We start from the raw sequence: 19,213 nt of genomic DNA, 5'->3' as shown, positions 1-19,213 counted from the left end.
CTACCATGAAGGACGCAATAAGTCTGCCCTCCCCAGAAACCTTTTGCAAAGGCTTTGGGAGTATATCCAGGAGAGCCGCAAATGCCAGGGCAAAGTAATCCTTTCACATGCTTGCTTTTAAACCATGTATAGTATTTTAAAAGGTACACTCACCGGAGGTCCCTTCTCCGCCTGCTGGGTCCAGGAGGCAGCCTTGGGTGGGTTCGGGGGGTACTGGCTCCAGGTCCAGGGTGAGAAACAGTTCCTGGCTGTCGGGAAAACCGGTTTCTCCGCTTGCTTGCTGTGAGCTATCTACAACCTCATCATCATCATCATCTTCTTCGTCCCCAAAACCTGCTTCCGTATTGCCTCCATCTCCATTGAAGGAGTCAAACAACACGGCTGGGGTAGTGGTGGCTGAACCCCCTAAAATGGCATGCAGCTCATCATAGAAGCGGCATGTTTGGGGCTCTGACCCGGAACGGCCGTTCGCCTCTCTGGTTTTCTGGTAGGCTTGCCTCAGCTCCTTCAGTTTCACGCGGCACTGCTTCGGGTCCTTGTTATGGCCTCTGTCCTTCATGCCCTGGGAGATTTTGACAAAGGTTTTGGCATTTCGAAAACTGGAACGGAGTTCTGATAGCACGGATTCCTCTCCCCATACAGCGATCAGATCCCGTACCTCCCGTTCGGTCCATGCTGGAGCTCTTTTGCGATTCTGAGACTCCATCATGGTCACCTCTGCTGATGAGCTCTGCATGGTCACCTGCAGCTTGCCACGCTGGCCAAACAGGAAATGGGATTCAAAAGTTCGCGGTTCTTTTCCTGTCTACCTGGCCAGTGCATCTGAGTTGAGAGTGCTGTCCAGAGCGGTCAAAATGGAGCACTCTGGGATAGCTCCCGGAGGCCAATACCATCGAATTGTGTCCACAGTTACCCCAAATTCGACCCGGCAAGGCCGATTTAAGCGCTAATCCACTTGTCAGGGGTGGAGTAAGGAAATCGATTTTAAGAGCCCTTTAAGTCGAAATAAAGGGCTTCATCGTGTGGACGGGTGCAGGTTTACATCGATTTAATGCTGCTAAATTCGACCTAAAGTCCTAGTGTAGACCAGGGCTTAGTGTGTGCACAACATGCCTCGGGTGACACATGACAAGGATTCATCACTAAATTTGGTCTGCTGGCTGGATCATTAGCTTCCCTGTCCTGGGCCGGGTAGTGATGGGGAGTGCAACGTGAATGCTGATCCATGCCCCCTCCCAGTTAAGAACTGGAATGGCTTTCAAGGAAGTTTGTGGAATCCCCATCATTGTAGGGTTTTAAGGTTGGACAAATACCTGTCAGGGATGGTCTAGGTTTACTTGGTCCTGCCTCTGCACAGGGGGCTGGACTTGATGACATCTTGAGACCCCTTCCAGCCCTACATTTCTATTACTCTAAATTAGAGGTGGGCAAACTACGGCCTGCGGCCACATCCGGACTGTGGGACCGTCCTGTCCTGCCCTTGAGCTCCTGGCCCGGGAGGCTAGCCCCCGGGCCCTTCCCTGCTGTCCCCCCTCCCCCGCAGCCTCAGTGCGCCGCACCGCCAGCACTCTGGCCCGCTGCTCCTCCCGGGCAGTGTGGGCGGCGAGCTCCTGCCTCTCTGAGCTGCATGGGAAAGGGGCGGGGAGCGGGGGGTTGGATAAGGGGCAGGGGATCCTGGGGCAGTCAAGGAACAGGGAGCAGGAGGTGTTGGATAGGCGTGTGAGTCCCAGGGGGGCTGTCAGGGGGAGGGGGTGTGGATAGGGGGCGGGGCAGTCAGGGGACGGGGAGCAGGGGGTGGTTGGATGGGGCAGAGGTTCTGGAGGGGACAGTCAGGGGACAGGGAGCAGGGGATGGTTCAATAGGCATGGGAGTCCTGGGGGTCCTGTGTGGGGGTGGGGGTGGGGGTGTGGATAGGGGTTGGGGCAGTCAGGGGACAGGGAGCGGGGGGGTTGATCGGGAGTGGGGTCCCAGGAGGGGGCGGTCAGAGGACAAGGAGCAGGGGGCATTGGATAGGTCAGGGATTCTGAGGGGGGCAGTCAGGGGGCGGGAAGTGGGAGGGGGCATAGGGAACGGGGGCTAGGCTGTTTGGGGAGGCACAGCCTTCCCTACCCAGCCCTCTATACAGTTTTGCACCCCAATGTGGCCCTTGGGCCAAAAAGTTTGCCCACCCTTGCTCTAAATGCTTATTTAAAAAACTCTTTACAGGGGTTTTCCTTTACACCATCTTTGTTTCAGAATCAATGCTGCTGCACTGGTTGTTTTTGGTTTTGGTTTTTCTTCAGCTTCTTATTTATTTTCCTTATCAACAGGAAAGAGAGAAACCAGCATGAGCTGCTTGGGAATCGACAGAATGAGAAAGCTGGAATGAGAAAATGGAATGCTGACTTTATCTTAGTATAATGGGGTTCAGTGAGAAGTTTTAGTTCTGTGCAATACATAGTTGAGGGCTTATTTAATTACAAAAACATCTGATAATAAGTAAAAGGATTAGCAACAGAGAAATATGCACCCCTCACACATTTTTTTTTCTATTTATATGCTGCTTGCCATAAAATAAGGAATATTTCTTACAGGATTTCTGTTTTAAAAAAAGTGTAGGTGTGGGGGCTATAAAAAGGTATAACAAAGCACTTCTAAGTTGATATATTTTGAAAGGAAACCTTTGTCATGTGTAATTTCTGAAGCCTACCTGGAAGCAGTTTAAATTATTGTTTCAATAAAGATTGCTTAAAGAGAAGCCAGTAGGGCTTCCTAAAGGACTTAAATCTAGCTATATATAACAGAACAAGAAGTCCTGCATGGAAAAACTTATTTCCAGTGTGAAACATTTCAATAGCTTTGAGGCTGTTGAATTCAGTAAATTCTTTTTTTTTTTTTCAATCCCACATTGAATAGCCATTTCGATGTTTAAAGTAGAAGCATGAAGTGTTTTCTGAGAAGTGGATCGTGCACAGTGAATTAAAACAACTTGCAAGAAAGGGGAAAGACCTTTCAAGGTAGGGGGGGGGGTGTGTGTGTGTGTGTGTGTGTGTGTGTGTGTGTGTGTGTGTGTGTGTGTGTGTACAGATTGCACTCCACTTGGTTGCAGACAACCTTTACACTCCACTTGGTTGCAGACAACCTTTACCTGATTTAAGTGAAGGGGAAATATATTCTGCTCCAAACGTCTTATAATTCTAACACACATGTACACCTTTTTATTTGTCTGGCAGTATTTAAAGCAAGCAAAGGGGGACAGCATAGTGATTTAAGCCTCAGGTTTTTAAATACCCTAGGCTCTCTGAAACCACAGGTTCTGTTTTATTCTATATAGGTTTTTATAGCATGCTCCAAATCCCAACACAGTCAGCTCATTCCTTCATCCTTGCAAGGAAGTTTGAGTTCCATGCAGTTTACTCTGTGTGGGCCTCTTTAAAATCTGAGGTCCTGTCTGTTCTGCACAGGCATAAAGAATGTATGGCACTTTTGGGGAGAAAAGGGGCGTGGGGTTGTTGTTTTTTGCCCGAATTGTCTCGCTCTCTTTCCCCTGCTATTTTATACTGTGCTGTGTGCTTTTGGCACAGGCACCCCACACCAGAAGTTCCTGAAGACTACTGCTGTTATTATAGGACTCTGTTAGTAATTGCTATAGTGAAGTTTTCAAAATTGTTACTGAGGCATTCACCTTCGATTTTCTATGCTGATCTCTGTCCAAGAGTGTGATTTTGTGTGTTTGGGTAAAGTTCGAATATAAACACATTCCATTGCTTTTGATTTACAGGGGAGTGGGGATTAAAAAACTTTTCCCATTGTATGGTAAAAAAGTTCTGAATCCTACTTTTTCTTGAATAGTTACAAAAGAGTCTGAAGTTTGGAACTTGGCATGAGACTCAGTACTCATGGGGAGAGCTAAAAATACTTTATAAATGATTACAAAAACATTTTGGAGCATGCTCAGTAGGTTTCTAAGATGTTTGCAGTCGAATGAAACCTACAGACTTCATAGGATCACTGCACACTCTGTTTGCCTAGCCCCATAGCCATAGAGGGCTGCTGCTTATCAAGTGCTTCTTAGGGCAACTTGCATGAAGAAGATTGTAATGGGGTCACTGAAATGCACACGACACAATCCTAAGAACAATCTAACACTGACAGGCAAAAATTGTGCACCAAAAGAAAAGTTGAATGGTCTTCCGGAATATTCTATGCACGTTAAGCTATTGTTTTTAGAAGTGTCAGGGTTTTTTTTTTTTTCTGTTGCAAATATGTGCTTACAAAGGTATTACACTGTAAACAGATGTTTGCTATTCTGTTAACCAGCCCTTCAACAAACAGTCTGCAGTATATATACAAAAAAGATAGTAAGGAACTCCTCTCTCCTGCTTCCTGTCCACATCAAGATATGGGAACTGCAACAAACGCATAAGTTCCAAGAGCATCCATAACTAGAGATGTGCTGCCGATATTTTACTACGGGCTCCCTCAGAATTGTTCTGCCTCAGTCAGTGATGCTTTGTGTTCCATTTGCTTCTGCCCCACTCCCAGGCTCTAAATGCATCCTTTTCCTCCCATTCCCACCCCCGCCCTCCCAAATTAATCCTATAGTCTTCTCCCCTCCATTTCAGTGATCTTTGGCCTGCCATGCTTTCTGTGCACTTTACAGGGGTATTTCTAGATGACTCCCCTACCTGCAGCTGTTCCTCACAGTAACTGCTGTGGTGACAGGTGACTGGTCATCCAGAGAGTGGGTACCTTGTGGTGATGCGTGGTATCCCCTTTGGTTCTCGCGGTAGGCTCTTCCCTATCTGTCAGGCATCAGATAGGGAGAGTCGGAGAAACAGGGCTCTTAGGTCCAGAGTCTCAAAAATATTTAGGTCAGCACAGGCCCACCAACAGCGGGGGCAATTGCCCTGGGTCCCAGGTGATTTAAAAGGGCCTGGGGGCCAGTGGCGGTGGCTGGGAACCCTGGGCCCTTTTAAATTGCCCGGGTGGGCTGCAGGGCGTGGACCAGTGTGGGCGGTCCCGGAAATGACATATTTGTCACTTCCACCTGGAGCCCTGTCCCCACAGGAAGTGTTTCCTTTGTACATTTTTGTGGCACTATGGGCTTCAGACTGCTTTCTCTCAAAATGCTAGATGTCTACTCTTGAAATACTCTGTGGTATTTCAGTTTATCACAGAAGTACAGTGATCAAGAAATTCCTAGCCTGCAGCAGAGAAAACTGGGGAATGGCTATTATTTTTTATTATTTTGATCACCAGTTGTGGTAACTGGTTTTCTGTGTGATTTTTTTCTACAACTTTCTCACACAGTCAAAGGCCAAAAATCATTAGGTCTGCATCTTCTCACTGCCTCTCAGACAACAAAGATGCTTTACTTCATCCCATCATGAAAATGAGATTGAGTGGACTAGGTGAAACATTAATTTCCATTATATCTCTACTTAATTCTCATCCAAAAGTGCTGAAAAATCATCAAGCATGACTCAGAGTTAGAAGAAAACGTTGCCATTTGTGGTTTACGTTCAGCAGCAGCCACACTTCATTTATCTACAGTAAAAATACTTGTGTATCTGCTTTCTTCCCAAGGATTCAATGCCTACTAATTATTATCGTATGTATATTAACCAGGGTTTTGTAGCTTTTCCTGTTTTGTGCACTCCATTTCAAATCTTTATCCCACAGCTTCCCTGCTATCTTACATGCTTACAGCTGAATATAAGGCTTCATAAAACTCTGGTGCAAATTCCTTTTTTTGTACATGGCCAGATTCTTGCAGATTTATTAGTATTGGGTAGCCCAGAGATCATACTCTTTAGGGGAGTTCTGTTTCCTGGGTAAAGTTCACAACTGAAATATACTGTTGTAAATTGCTTTGGTTTATAATGTTTCATTTGCCTCCGGTCACAAGCAGGAGAAGCCAAATGCCTTTATAAATGCAAGTGGGACTGATTACAGGCTCACACACAGATTATTTGACTTGGTATCACACATACCCCATACACATAACTACGGATGCTACAGGTACTGCAGAAATGAGACCACAGCCCTCAAGTTTGTTCAGTTTGGTCCAGTTTCCTCTCCCCCTCTTCTGAATCTTGAGCTTTCTCTTACTTGACTTATCAGTAAGAAATCCTTTTCTTACATTAAAAAATTTATTTTCCTCAAGTGTGCCTCCTTGATATTTACTAAGAAAAATGTCTGCTGCTTCATATCAGTAAGCTCAGAAGAGCAATTTATATCTTTGGCTGATTATTGAACGGGAAGAAGTAAATGTCCATTAGTCATGCAGAGTCAATCAACAAATGAACAACCCCCCTACTTACTTAACAGTAGAAATATCCTTTTCCTTTCCAGCTAGTCATGAATAATTGGTGATTCACAATTGGCATTAATGCTGAACATGGCCAATACACCTCGCTATGCCTCAGCAACTCTCTCCATGGTCCAGGGGCTTCCTTTATTAACAGGTCAGCTTGAGAATTGAGCTTGTTGAAGAAGTACAGCAGATAGGATTCCCAATCCCCTCCTAACCACTCTAGCACATCATCTAATCTTTGCAAGCCCATATAATTTTAAGATGAGAACTACCTACACATTTTTTAAAGATGTGGTCACACTTTGCTGATTTTGATCTTCCCCCACAAGCATACATTTCAAACTGATCCAATTTTTACTTTATTGTGGGAATCAGGTGGTTGAGATAATTTATTCGAAGTAAAGCATTCAAAACATTTATCATTACCAGTCAACAGCTAGGGTTTTTTTTTTTTTTTTTTTTATTACATAGTAAAGAGTTTTCCTCATATCTTTTACAGCAGCAGGGATATAGCTTTATACATTTGTTTGGAGATGTGCCTCGCTGCTGGCCCACTCATCCCATTGAAATTCAGATTTAAGAAACCTTGTTGTTGTTTTGTAACATTGAAATTCAGTCGGTAACACCCCTGACTCCTTGGTTGGTCTTGTGACTTGAAAGTAATGCTTAAAGTGTGGCTGTGCTCTGAAAGATGACTTTGTAAACATGGCCTTGTGAGGTTCCATGCTTGCTATGTCTTAGTGATTTCAGATGAAATTTGTTTAATTTACAACAGGGGTCGATAACCTTCGGCATGCAGCCCATCAGGATAATCCGCTGGCAGGCCGTGAGACATTTTGTTTATGTTGACCGTCCGCAGGCATGGCCCCCCCGCAGCTCCCAGTGGCCGCGGTTCGCCGTTCCCGACCAATGGGAGCTGCAGCTCCCTGATGGGCCATGTGCCGAAGGTTGCCGACCCCTGGTTTACAAGTAAAAATGATGCTTTTTTCCTAGCTGCCAGATCGGCACACTCACCCTGGGATATGAGAGTTAAGAGAGGCTCTTTCCTTCTCACACAATATCACTTGCAATAAAGATTCTGAAGGCTAAATTAGACCCACGTGTGAACCCCGATTGGGTGGGATTTTGAAAAGAGCCTAATAGAATTAGACTCCCAACAGCCATTGCAACTCTCTTAGGTGCTTTGAACATTTCATCCACTGCTTTCAAAAGACAGAAGAAGATGGCCTTGTGATTAAGGTGCTGGATTTGAAGTTAGGGGACATGCATGAAAATCCCGCCTCTTCCTGAAACTTCCTGTGTGTCCGTGAGCAAGTTGCTTAACCTTTCTGTGTCTCAGCTTCCTCCATACGTACAACAGGGATGATGAGACTATACCTTTCTATTTCCAGGGAGAAGATGTGGGCTTTGTGAGGCTAAAAACATTATTTGCTAGGTGCTCAGATACTACAATAATGGAGACCATATAATCACCTAAATAGACAGAATAGATCTCCAGCAGTTTAGCTGAGTTGAATTTAGAAAATAAATCTGTTGAAGATGCACAAGGAGGAAAGAAGCTAATTTTCTCTATGCACTGTGTTGACTCTGCAGGGCTAACACAGTACAAGCTTATTTTAGTCCCTAAAATGAGCAGATCAGACTCTGAAGAAGGAACCAGGCTTTACTCAGAGCAATTGCCCAAGTTTACTCAGTAGATATAAAAAATAAACTCCATGTGCTTCCCATTTTTTTATCCTGGTTCCAATCCTGCAACCTTTGAAGTAAATGAAGGCTTTTGGCATCAGCTCCAGTGGAAGTAAGATTGGGCTTCATATGGCTATATCTTTGCTGCTACCATTGCCGACATAATAGCAAAGTCTAATGAGGGTGTGTATGAGGAGCAGTGTGGGTGTCACTTAGTAGTAATGGGCTCAGACTCAGTTGTGTGCTGCACAGACAGCTATCCTTAAAACAGCTGCAACAAAACCTCACCAAAAAACAATTTGCACTTCACAGTAGGAATATAAGGGCCCTAAATCCCAGTAACAGTAGGTATGGTACATGAAGACAGGATCCCACATACACAGGCATGTCTCCCAGATTGTCACCGTAGCCTCGCTTTCATTTTGGATGGCTTTGTGAGTTTTATGAGGACAAAAAGGCTTTTAACCAAGGAGTATAGTACACATGAAGCTATGTCAAAATGCTCCATATTCTGGTGGTGTGAGTGTCTCCCCCAGTTTATAATTTCACTCAAACTCTTCCCACTGACAGATCCTCAGGCTTGTTTGGGTATTTTTTCCATCCATGATGTGGATTAGGTTTAGAAATTACTATCCACAGGTAGGGTTTTCCTTGCTCACCATAATCAGCCCTAGCATTGTACAGAAAGCAGAATTGTCCTTTTTACGAAAATTATCCTTGTTCTTCAACTCTTGGTCTGTTTGAAAGTTTGTATCACAAGAAACGCAGCAGAAACTAAGTAAAATTGTAACAGGCCATTGAAAGAGAACTGAAGGAGTGAATAGCCGGTGAGAATCATCCAACTGAATATCCCTTTTTAGCATTCATAACGAGTAAAAGAGCAAGGAACGTGACTTGTGTATGTTTATAAAGGGCTGCCTTTAATTTACAGCACTCTGTAAACAGTTTTTAATAATCATGCTAATCCAGGCTGGGGCTGTGGAAGGATTTTAGAATTGGAGATTCTAAACACAGGCAGATTGACACTATAGCAGCTGTTAAGGGAACTGAGGAAGCTCGTAACAAGCTGGAACTTGGAATGACATGGATTGTGCTTTGTCCTGATTTGGCTTTAGGGAATCAAACTTTCTTAAAACTGAGTTGGAATCTACATGTATGTCTAGAATAACCAGGCCAAATCTTTAGCTAACGTAAATCAGTGTCAGTTGAAGTCAATGATGCTACAACAGTTTACCCTGGCTGAGGATCTGGTATCTTGAATTCAAAGGATTTTATTATACCCAGACAGCTCTTGAAGCATTCCAAAATAAAGGGATTACAAATAATTTAATTTAGAACTCTGTGACTAAACTGCAACTAAGTCTTCTTACTCTGAGTTATTTTTCTAATTGTATTCTTGAATTCATGTATAAGGATTTACATTCCTTGCATGAACATTTGCTTTTAATTAACAAAGAATATGTGTTAGCTGCAAGGAGTAAAATCCTGAACCTAATAGTTTACAGTTTTATCTCCTGCAAGCGTCTTTTGTGAGAATTCCTATTTGCATTGCCTTATTAAAAGTGTCTAGCATATAACAAGAGACAATATAACAGGAAACAATATTAAAAGCACAACTGTAAACTATTCCGATGCCAAGGAAAGGTAGGAAGAATAGTAAGAGGCCAATATGGCTCCATCAGGAGCTCTTTAATGACCTGAAAATAAAAAAGGAATCCATAAAAAGTGGAAACACTGTCAAACTGATAAGGAGGAGTAAAAAAGAACAGCCCAAATATGCAGGGACAAAATCAGAAAGGCTAAGGTACAAAATGAGTTATACCTGGCAACGGACATAAAAGCAAGAAGAAGATGTTCTCCAAATGCATTAGGAGTAAGAGAAAGACATAGGAAAGTGCAGGCCCTCTACTTAGCAGAGAAAGAGAGCTAATAATTGATGTAATCAAAAAAGCCGAAGTTCTTAATGCCTATTTTGCTTCTGTCTTCACTAAAAGGTTAATGATGACAAGATACTCAACACAATTAATGTTAACAACTAGGGGGAAGGAATACAAGCCAAAATAGGGAAAGAAAATGTTAAAGAATATTTATATAAATTAAATGTATTGAAGTCAGCAGGGCCTGAAGCAATCTCAGAGCCATTAGCAATTATCTATGAGAACTCCTGGAGGATGGGAGAGTTCCCAGAAGGCTGCAGAAAGGCAAACAGAGTACCTATCTTTAAAAAGGGGGAAAAGGAGAACCCAAGGAATTATAGACCAGTCAGGCTAACTTCAGTAGCTGGACAGATATTGTTTCAAATTCTTAAACAATCAATTTTGTACGTACCTGGAGGCTAATAAGTTTTAGTCAGGAGTATTTTTAGTAAAAGTCATGGACAGGTCGCGGGCAGTAAATGAAAATTCATGGCCCATGACCTGTCCATAACTTGCACTATATACCCCTGACTAAAACTTGGGCGCGCTGGAAGGGGGGTGGGGGGCCCAGGACCCCCACTGGTTCTGGGGGGTGGGCAGCGGCAGGCAGCCTGGGATCCCTGCTGCTGCTGCTGGGGATGGGGGTGGTGACCTGTGGCCTGGGACCCCTGCTGGTGCTGGAGCAGGGAGAGGGAGGCTGGTGGGGCTAGTAGGCTCCCTACCTGGCTCTGTGTAGCTCCTGGAAGTAGTTGGCATGTTCCAGCGGCCCTAGGCGGAAGCATGGCCAGGGGGGCTCCGCACACTGCCCGTGCCCACAGTGCCCACTCCGCAGTGCCCATTGGCCAGGAACCATGGCCAGTAGGAGCTGCGGGGGTGGTAGCTACAGGCGGAGGCAGCGCGCACAGCTGCCTAGCCGCACCTCTGCCTAGGAGCTGGACATGCCGATCACTTCCAGGGAGCCCCCCTGAGGTAAGCACCACCCAGAGCCCTCCCGCATCCCAACCCCCTGCCTCAGCCCTGAGCCCCCTCTCACACCTGAACAACTGCTGCTGGGGGGTGGAGGGGCACAGTGGCCTGAGACTGCTCCAGCAGTGGCCGGTGCAGCTCACCTGGGAGCTGCCCAAGCTGCTCAGGTGGTCCCCGGGCCAGCTGCACCTGCCGCTGCAGAAGTCACGGAGGTCCCGGAATGTCACTGAGTTACAGCCTTAATAATAAGGATTAGTCAGCATGGATTTGTCAAGAACAAATCACGCCAAACCAACTTTATTTCCTTCTTTGATAGGATGGGGGGGAGCAATAGGTGTGATATATCTTGATTTTAGTAAGGCTTTTGACACAGTTCTCTAGCGCATTCTCATAAGCAAAGTAGGGAAAAGTCGCCTAGATGAAATTACTATAAGGTGAATGCACAACTGGTTGAAAGACCATGCCCAAAGAGTAGTTATCAATGGTTTGCTGTCCAGTTGGGAGGGCCTATCTAGTGAGAGGTTCTGCAGGGGTCAGTCCTGGGTCTGGTACAATTCAATATTTTCATTAATGACTTGGATAATGGCATAGAAAGTATGCTTATAAAATTTTCAGATGACACCAAGCTGGGAGGGATTACAAGCACTTTGGAGGACAGGTTTAAAATACAAAATGACCTTGACAAATTGGAGAATTGGTCTGAATTCAACAAGATGAAATTCAATAAAGACAAGTACAAAGTACTTCACCTAGGAAGGAAAAATCACATTTACAACTAGAAAATGGGGAATAACTGGCTGGTTGGCAGTACTGCTGAGAAGGATTGGGGAGTTATAGTGGCCCACAAACTGAATATGAGTCATCAATGTGATGCAGCTGCAAAAAAGGCTAATATGATTCTGGGGTGTATTAACAGGAGTGTTGCATGTAAGATACAGGAAGTAACTATCCTGCTGTACTTGGCACTTGTATGGCCCCAGCTGGAGCACTGTGTCCAGTTCTGGCCACCAAAATTTAGGAAAGATGTGGACAAATTGTAAAGCGTCCAGAGGAGAGCAACAAAAATGATCAAAGGTTTCGAAAACCTGACCTATGAGGCAAGGTTGGAAAAAAAGGGGCATGTTTAGTCTTGAGAAAAGAAGATTGAGGGGTGACCCAATAAGTCTTCCAATATGTTAAGGGCTGTTATAAAGAGAACGGTGATCAATTGTTCTCCCTGTCCACTGAAGGTAGGACAAGAATTAATGGACTTAATGTACAGCAAGGGAGATATAGATTAGATATTAGGAAAAACTTTCTAACTATAAAGTTAGTTAAGCTCTAGAATAGGCTTCCAAAGTAGGTTGTGGAGGGCTCATCATTGGAAGCTTTTAAAAACACGTTGGACAAATACCTGTCAGGGATGTTCTAGGTTTACTTGGTCCTGCCATACTGCAGGGGGCTGGACTTGATGACTTCTCAAGGTCCCTTCCAGCCCTACATGTCTATGATTCTATGGTAACATGTTCAGCATTTTTTAAAAATAGCACCTTATAAACAATCCAGCTAACTACTTGCATTTTGGCCTTCCCATCTTGCTTTTAATTTACTATATATTTTTTTTAAATGTCAGTGTTATAGGGTTAATTAGTCTCTTGTTCTTCAGCAAGTGTGCTTGAAGGAGACTGAGCTGAGAGAAAAATCTGCCCCCCTATTCCTCTAGGTGGTGAGGACTCTGCAGTCTGATGCCTACAGCACTTCATAAAATGTTAAGAATACTTTATAAATTCCCTTCCCCACCCCACTTTTCCTCCTGCATGATTTATGATATGGATTATGTTTATATTTAATCTATTGTAATGATACTTGCCAAGAATTCTGTGGGCTTTACTTCTGTTTATATAATTGTTGACTAGCAAATAGCAGTGGTCTAGTTTCCTGCCGCTCCAGTAGGAAGGCATGTGCAATTACAGCACCAATCATTTTTGACTTATTTTAACTCTTTGCTTTTCTCTCTTTAAACATCTGGTTTCCTTTTTACTAATACATTTTAGAATTTCTATCAAGAAAAAAAAAATCTCTGCTATCATCCCACCCGAACATCTTCTGACAGAAAAATCTTAATCTTCTGTGACACATTGGTTATCATAAATAAGTCCCAATGTAAATGCAAATGCTCACAGTGAAGGATTATTACTTAGTGAAAGGAAATGCAGGTGTAAGGCAATTGGATATTTCAGAGGTTAATTTAATATGGAGCCTTTCATCTGTAGGTCAACCATTCATACCTGATTGAAGTCAGAAATGATATGAAAACGTTTACCTTCTGATAGCTGTTCGGTGTCCTATGTGAAAGGAATTAGGAGTCTGCAGTCTGGTTTCCAGTCGACAGGTGTTAATGTTACTAAGTCACTGCCACAACTGGTACTAATAGTGCCCCAGCTGGCAGTCTCAGCAGAGAAGTCAAATCCATGAGAAAATGAGCTTCTCTGTCAACTATAGAAGTTGTCCTTACAGGCCAGCATTATGGTACATCAGCTGGCCAAGATGATGATGATTGCTCTTCCACTGACCACGCTGTACCTATGGGAAAACCGAGTTCTTTGGTCTTGAAGTCAACAGGAGTTACTGTGTGAGCAGCACTTTTGATATTTGGGTCACTTATCAAGTGTCTAAATATGGATTTACAAGCCTACATTTTGGCATCCATGCTTGAAAAGTCTCAGACCATGATTTTCAAAAGTGACTAATGGTTCTGGGTGTCTCAAATTTTGGGTGACCAAACACTGTAAGGTGCCCTGATTTTCCGAATGTGCTGAATACCCCTCCATGAAACCCATCAAGCTTTTTCAAGTTGGGTATCCAAAATTGAAGGTACCCAAAATGACCAGTTACTTTTTAAAATCTTGGTGTTGGTCTAAGGTAGATTTATGGAAGCATAGATGTGTGGACAGGAAACTATTGATTTAATAGCCAAAGAGTAGTGTTTATGCTTGACAATTCATAGGAGGAAATTCAGGCAAAATTATATTGTGGAAAGGGAAATCTCATTTAATTTACTGAATACAAACATATTTGGTCCCTAATCATATAGACTTTTTCTGTATCATATAAGGTTTGAATTGCTGACTAACTAGAAGGTTTTACTTGTTTACCTGCTTATTAAGGCCATTTAGCAATGTTTTCTATTGTGAATTTTGGACTTTTTAAAAAGGATCAGATCCTTACAGAACAGTGAAACAACAATATACATTCAGATAAATGGACTTGGGTTGTCTGGACAATCTGAAAAAAAACCATAAACAAAATTGCATATAGCTGCGGGTGAGAGAATTTCACAAAGTATTCCATGTAAATTTATTTAAATTGGTAGATATGTAGCATACACTTTTTTTTTTTAAAGAGGACATTAACAGGTATAGATACAGTGTGATTTTTGCTAGCTGCTGTAAATTAGGGTGACCAGATGTCCCATTTTTATAGGGACAGTCCTGTTTTTTGGGACTTTTTCTTATATAGGTGCCTATTACCCCCCACCCCCGTCCCATTTTTTCACAGTTGCTATCTGGTCACCCTACTGTAAATTGGCCCTGTGAACATCTTTACCTGGCACCTTTGTGTACCCTTTCATATGTCCCCATTACCCTCCTTCCCCAATGTAATAACCAACGTTTATTTTTTGTGTCTTTTTACCAGTCTGCATCTTATATTTGGGGCTCAATTCTGTAATGTACTGAGTGTTTCCTGGGAGGTATGTAGTGCACTCAATGCCCACAGGAGGATTTGCCGGCTCCTGCTTCCATTGAAGCAATGACATATCTGTCATTGTTTTCATCAGGAACAGGATCGAGCCCTAGAAAGAGTTTTCCTTCAGGGTTGTGTTTCTCTTTTTCAATGGTCAGTTGTCTCCCCTTCTCTCACGGTGGCAGGAATTACATTTCAGAAACATTCATTCTTAAGGTGTTCATTTTAATCTGTAGGATTCAGATGCTACATGATACAGTGTTTCTAAACAGTCAGTGTGCATCAGTTTGCAAGCAAAGTACTTGTTCGCCTTTTTTCCTTTCAGCCACAAGACAGATGAGACAGTCTTGAAAGACAGCAGTCAGTCAATGCATAACAAACTCACAATAAACTGGGTCCTTGCCCAGCTTCCTTTTTGCCTTACTAATTTTTTTAAAGAGAGCCTTCCATAGTCTCCTTTCCTGACATTTTATTATATTTTGCAGGCCTTATTCACCCATAGTTTGAATTTGGAGACCTTCCAGCCATGCTGCAAAATCCATCTACTTAAATTGTTTTTTTCATGGGGGTTGAGGATACGTTCCCAGAATGATGGGGGGTGAAAATGAGGGGTTTTTTTTTGTTTATAGATGGCCCACTGAATTGAGTTATTTGTTCCAGTTGTGTGTTTGTTTCTTAATGCTGCTGGGGTTATGACCTTGTTGCACCATTAAATTATGACAGAGCGACTGAAGATCTTGTATAGGCAATCTTTTTGTTATTTAAATCTAAATAAATACATGAAATTCACACTAATTTTAAAAATCCCACTGTATTTATTAGCAGACACAACAAACAAATGCTAGTATGGGAGTCTCAGAATGATTTGTGATGTCTTGTCTGAAGATTGCTATACAATAGAATCCACTTAATTGGGATCCTTATAAATGGCACGCCAGGGGATATATTTAATGCAATGCATTTCCGTGACCCTAAACAATGATTAACTGGCACACCAGCTTGTGAAAAATCAATTTATACGGCACACCTGGTGTTGTCGAAAAGCCTTGTTGAAATAGTTCACAGGTGCAAATTGGTATTTGAGAGGATATGTCTCTTGCTGTGTGGCCCCCCTTGTTTGCCGAGTGCTTAATTTTTCTTCTAGGCTCTGTTATGGCCTCTAAAACTAAATAAACCAATCGTAAATTAATATAGTTTCTAAGATACTTTGTGCAGAGCTTATTTTTGAAGCAATGTATAAAACAAAAAAGGATATATGCTGTACCAGCACCATGTAGTCCTCTGAGCCATTGATAATCGTGGTTAATTGACATGTTTCTCTTTCCACCGAGGTGCCCCAATTCTCTTGTATAAAAAATAAATTATATATAGATTTCCCCTCTGGGCCGCTTTGCCTGCATTGATTTACTTTATTGGATTTACCCAGCAAGTCTTGCAAAACTCACTGTGTTAAAAGTTAGCCATATCATATTTACAGTAGCAAGGCTCACTGTGGTTTTAATTACGAAGTTGGCCTAATTATGGATACCTGCTTCTACAGCTCGAATTGTATCCCCATGTATTATCCAAAAGTAAATAATATAATCTCTCCCTTTCTAGTTCTATTTTCTATATACTGTGTTAGGCGATAGTCCACAAAGTTATTGATTCATTGATTTTATCCTTGCGTTTACTGCAGTGTGTCCTAGTTTATGTCTGGGGAGTTCAAATGTCTCATTGCTACTAGTCTATTTCTTTTCACACAACACTCTTTGGTTTCTGACATTCCTTTTGGATGTTGCTCCTCTAAATCTGTGGCTAGGGCTCTAGAGACAAAGAGCTCTTTGTGCTGGCTATTGGTGAGCTGGAGGAAGAGACGAGGGCTAGATTCATAAAGGGATTTAGGCACCTAACTACCACTTCAGGCACCTAAGTCCAACATTTAGGTGTCATTGGCATCACAAAACCACTTCTTAGCTGTCACTTAAAATCCCTAGGCATCTAAGTTTCTGCCAGTAAAGCCCCTGAAGTGCCTAAATTGACACTGCCCAACAGCTTGGTGCCTAAGCCCTACTGGGATTCGCAGATTAGGTGTTTCTCAGAGTCAGCTCAAGACAATTTGCTGCCTTCCTCCTATGCTCTTGAACACAGGTTCTCAACCTGGGAGGGACTTAGTGGGGGGGGCACAGCAAGCCTTCTGATGGTTTGGCAGTTACGGTAGGCATTGGGGGGGAGAGCACTAGGTTACAGCACCACTCATTCAGGTTTGGCCCAGCTGTCCCTCCATCATAATGGGAATGGCCATCTGAATTTGAGTGAGTGATGTTGTAACCTCGAGCATGGGATCGCAGTGCCACTCAGGTTTTGTCTGGCTGTTCCTGCTGCCCTAGGCAGAATCTTCCACCCTAGACCCCTGCCTAGTTTGCCTATAGCTAGCACGGCCCCTGTGTACCCCACATACCCTGCAGTTTAGGCCCAATCCAGTATGCATGCTCTGAGAACTTCTAAACCCACACAAAATGGCAGCAGGAGCTGCTGTTGTCCCTCCATAGCTTTTAGCTCAGTGGTTAGAGTATCCACCCAGGCTGTGGGAGACCTGGGGTCAATCTCTACCTCTGCCTGATGTGGAAGTTAGGGAGGTTCAAGTTCAAATCCCTTCTCCACAAGAGTGCTCTAATCACTGGGCTACAGGGTGTTTTAGGGCTGGTTGCTCTCTGTCTCTACTGTTGAAGCAGGCATTGGGCTAGAGAGAGAGTTGGAATGACCCAATATTAGGCTCTGATAGAGGCCTCCCTATGGGATGGGGGAGCATGCAGATACTGGACACAGTGTTGGTATATAATACTCTAAATAATTTTATTGATTACAATATAAACCCCACTCACTCCACATTCACCCTCCTTTCATACTACACCAGAATCTGAAGATCCAAAGGAAATCCCGATGGCCAGTCGAAATTCAGTCCGATCACAAGGCGTGGGGAGCCCCACGTTACACGCCTCTTCTTTTTCAGGACTCTAGGTCAGTGTTTGACTCTAACTTCAGCTATAGCAAACAACCTTTTTTATACATCAGTCCATCACGTTATTAGCTCTTTGTCTGTTTACTAAGACTTCCATCCATAACTCCAGATGAGCAGTTCCAGACAGGCCGCCATAATCAAAGACATTCCATTTCCTCTAATGGACATGACAAAGTTTGTTTTGCACAGACAATTCTTGACCACTCATAATCTTAAATCCTTGCTGCCAGCACGCAACTCACGTCAAGCATACAGCATTTATACTAGGCCCATATATCCTATAATGTATTACAACATATGCATCACAACAGTCCCCCTTTTGATACATGATTAATAACATTGGTTATTGTAAAAAGAACGAGGAGTACTTGTGGAACCTTAGGACTAACACATTTATTTGAGCATAAGCTTTTGTGGGCTAAAACCCACTTCAACGGATGCATGCAGTGGAAAATACAGTAGGAAGACATATATATATGCACAGAGAACATGAAACAATGGGTGTTGCCATACACACTATAATGAGAGTGATCAATGAAGGTGAGCTATTATCAGCAGGAGAAGAAAACCTTTTGTAGTGATAATCAGGATGGCCCATTTCCAACAGTTGACAAGAAGGTATGAATAACAGTAGCGGGGGGGAGGGGGAAATAAGCATGGGGAAATAGTTTTACTTTGTGTAATGACTCATCCACTCCCAGTCTTTATTCAAGTCTAATTTAATGGTGTCCAGTTTGCAAATTAATTCCAATTCAGCAGTCTCTCATTGGAGTCTGTTTTTGAAGTTTTTTTGTTGTAATATTGCCACTTTTAGGTCTGTAATGGAGTTACCAGGGAGATTGCAGTTTTCTCCAACTGGTTTTTGAATGTTATAATTCTTGACGTCTGATTTATTTCTTTTACGTAGAGACTGTCTGGTTTGGCCAATGTACATGGCAGAGGGGCACTGCTGACACATGATAGCATATATCACCTTGGTAGATGTGCAGGTGAACGAGCCTCTGATAGTGTGGCTGATGTGGTTAGGTCCTATGATGGTGTCCCCTGAATAGAGATGTGGACAGAGTTGGCAATGGGCTTTGTTGCAAGGATAGGTTCCTGGGTTAGTGTTTTTGTTGTGTAGTGTGTAATTGCTGGTGAGTATTTGCTTCAGGTTGGGGGGCTGTCTGTAAGCAAGGCCTGGCCTGTCTCCCAAGATCTGTGAGAGTGAGGGATAGTCCTTCAGGATAGGTTTGTAGATCCTCGATGATGCGCTGGAGGGGTTTTAGTTAGGGGCTGAAGGTGATGGCTAGTGGTGTTCTGTTACTTTCTTTGTTGGGCCTGCCCTGTAGTAGGTGACTTCTGGGTACTCTTCTGGCTCTGTCAGGCTGTATCACTTTTATAATTTTGGAAGCAGCTCAGCTTTATATATATTTCCTGTTCCAAAACTCCTTGCCGTTTTCTTATTTGACAGTACAAACACAGCATGACAAAAATTAATAGAATCATTAACATGAACAATATAAAAATAGGATATAATGCTACATTCAGGAGGGCGGTGGCACTGGGACACCATCCCTTAAAGACATCATGCCAATGGTGGACTGTCAATTCTTCCCCTTCTTTTCCTAATTTTAATATTTG

General features: G+C 43.1%; 1 long non-coding RNA gene across 1 annotated transcript; it reads left to right on the top strand.

Annotated features, from left to right (window-relative positions):
• Window positions 1–1,409: 1,409 nt before the first annotated feature.
• On the top strand, window positions 1,410–17,553 carry LOC122464049. The gene is made up of 3 exons (XR_006287893.1): window positions 1,410–1,548; window positions 16,074–16,080; window positions 17,543–17,553. It is a non-coding gene; the product is annotated as an uncharacterized LOC122464049 (long non-coding RNA).
• The last annotated feature ends 1,660 nt before the right edge of the window (window positions 17,554–19,213 follow it).

The sequence above is a fragment of the Chelonia mydas genome, chromosome 1 (genome assembly GCF_015237465.2).
Source record: "Chelonia mydas isolate rCheMyd1 chromosome 1, rCheMyd1.pri.v2, whole genome shotgun sequence".
In the NCBI taxonomy this organism is placed as follows: Eukaryota; Metazoa; Chordata; order Testudines; family Cheloniidae; genus Chelonia; species Chelonia mydas.
The sequence above is the reverse complement of the archived record's forward strand: the minus strand, read 5'-3'. Positions and strand labels throughout refer to the sequence as shown.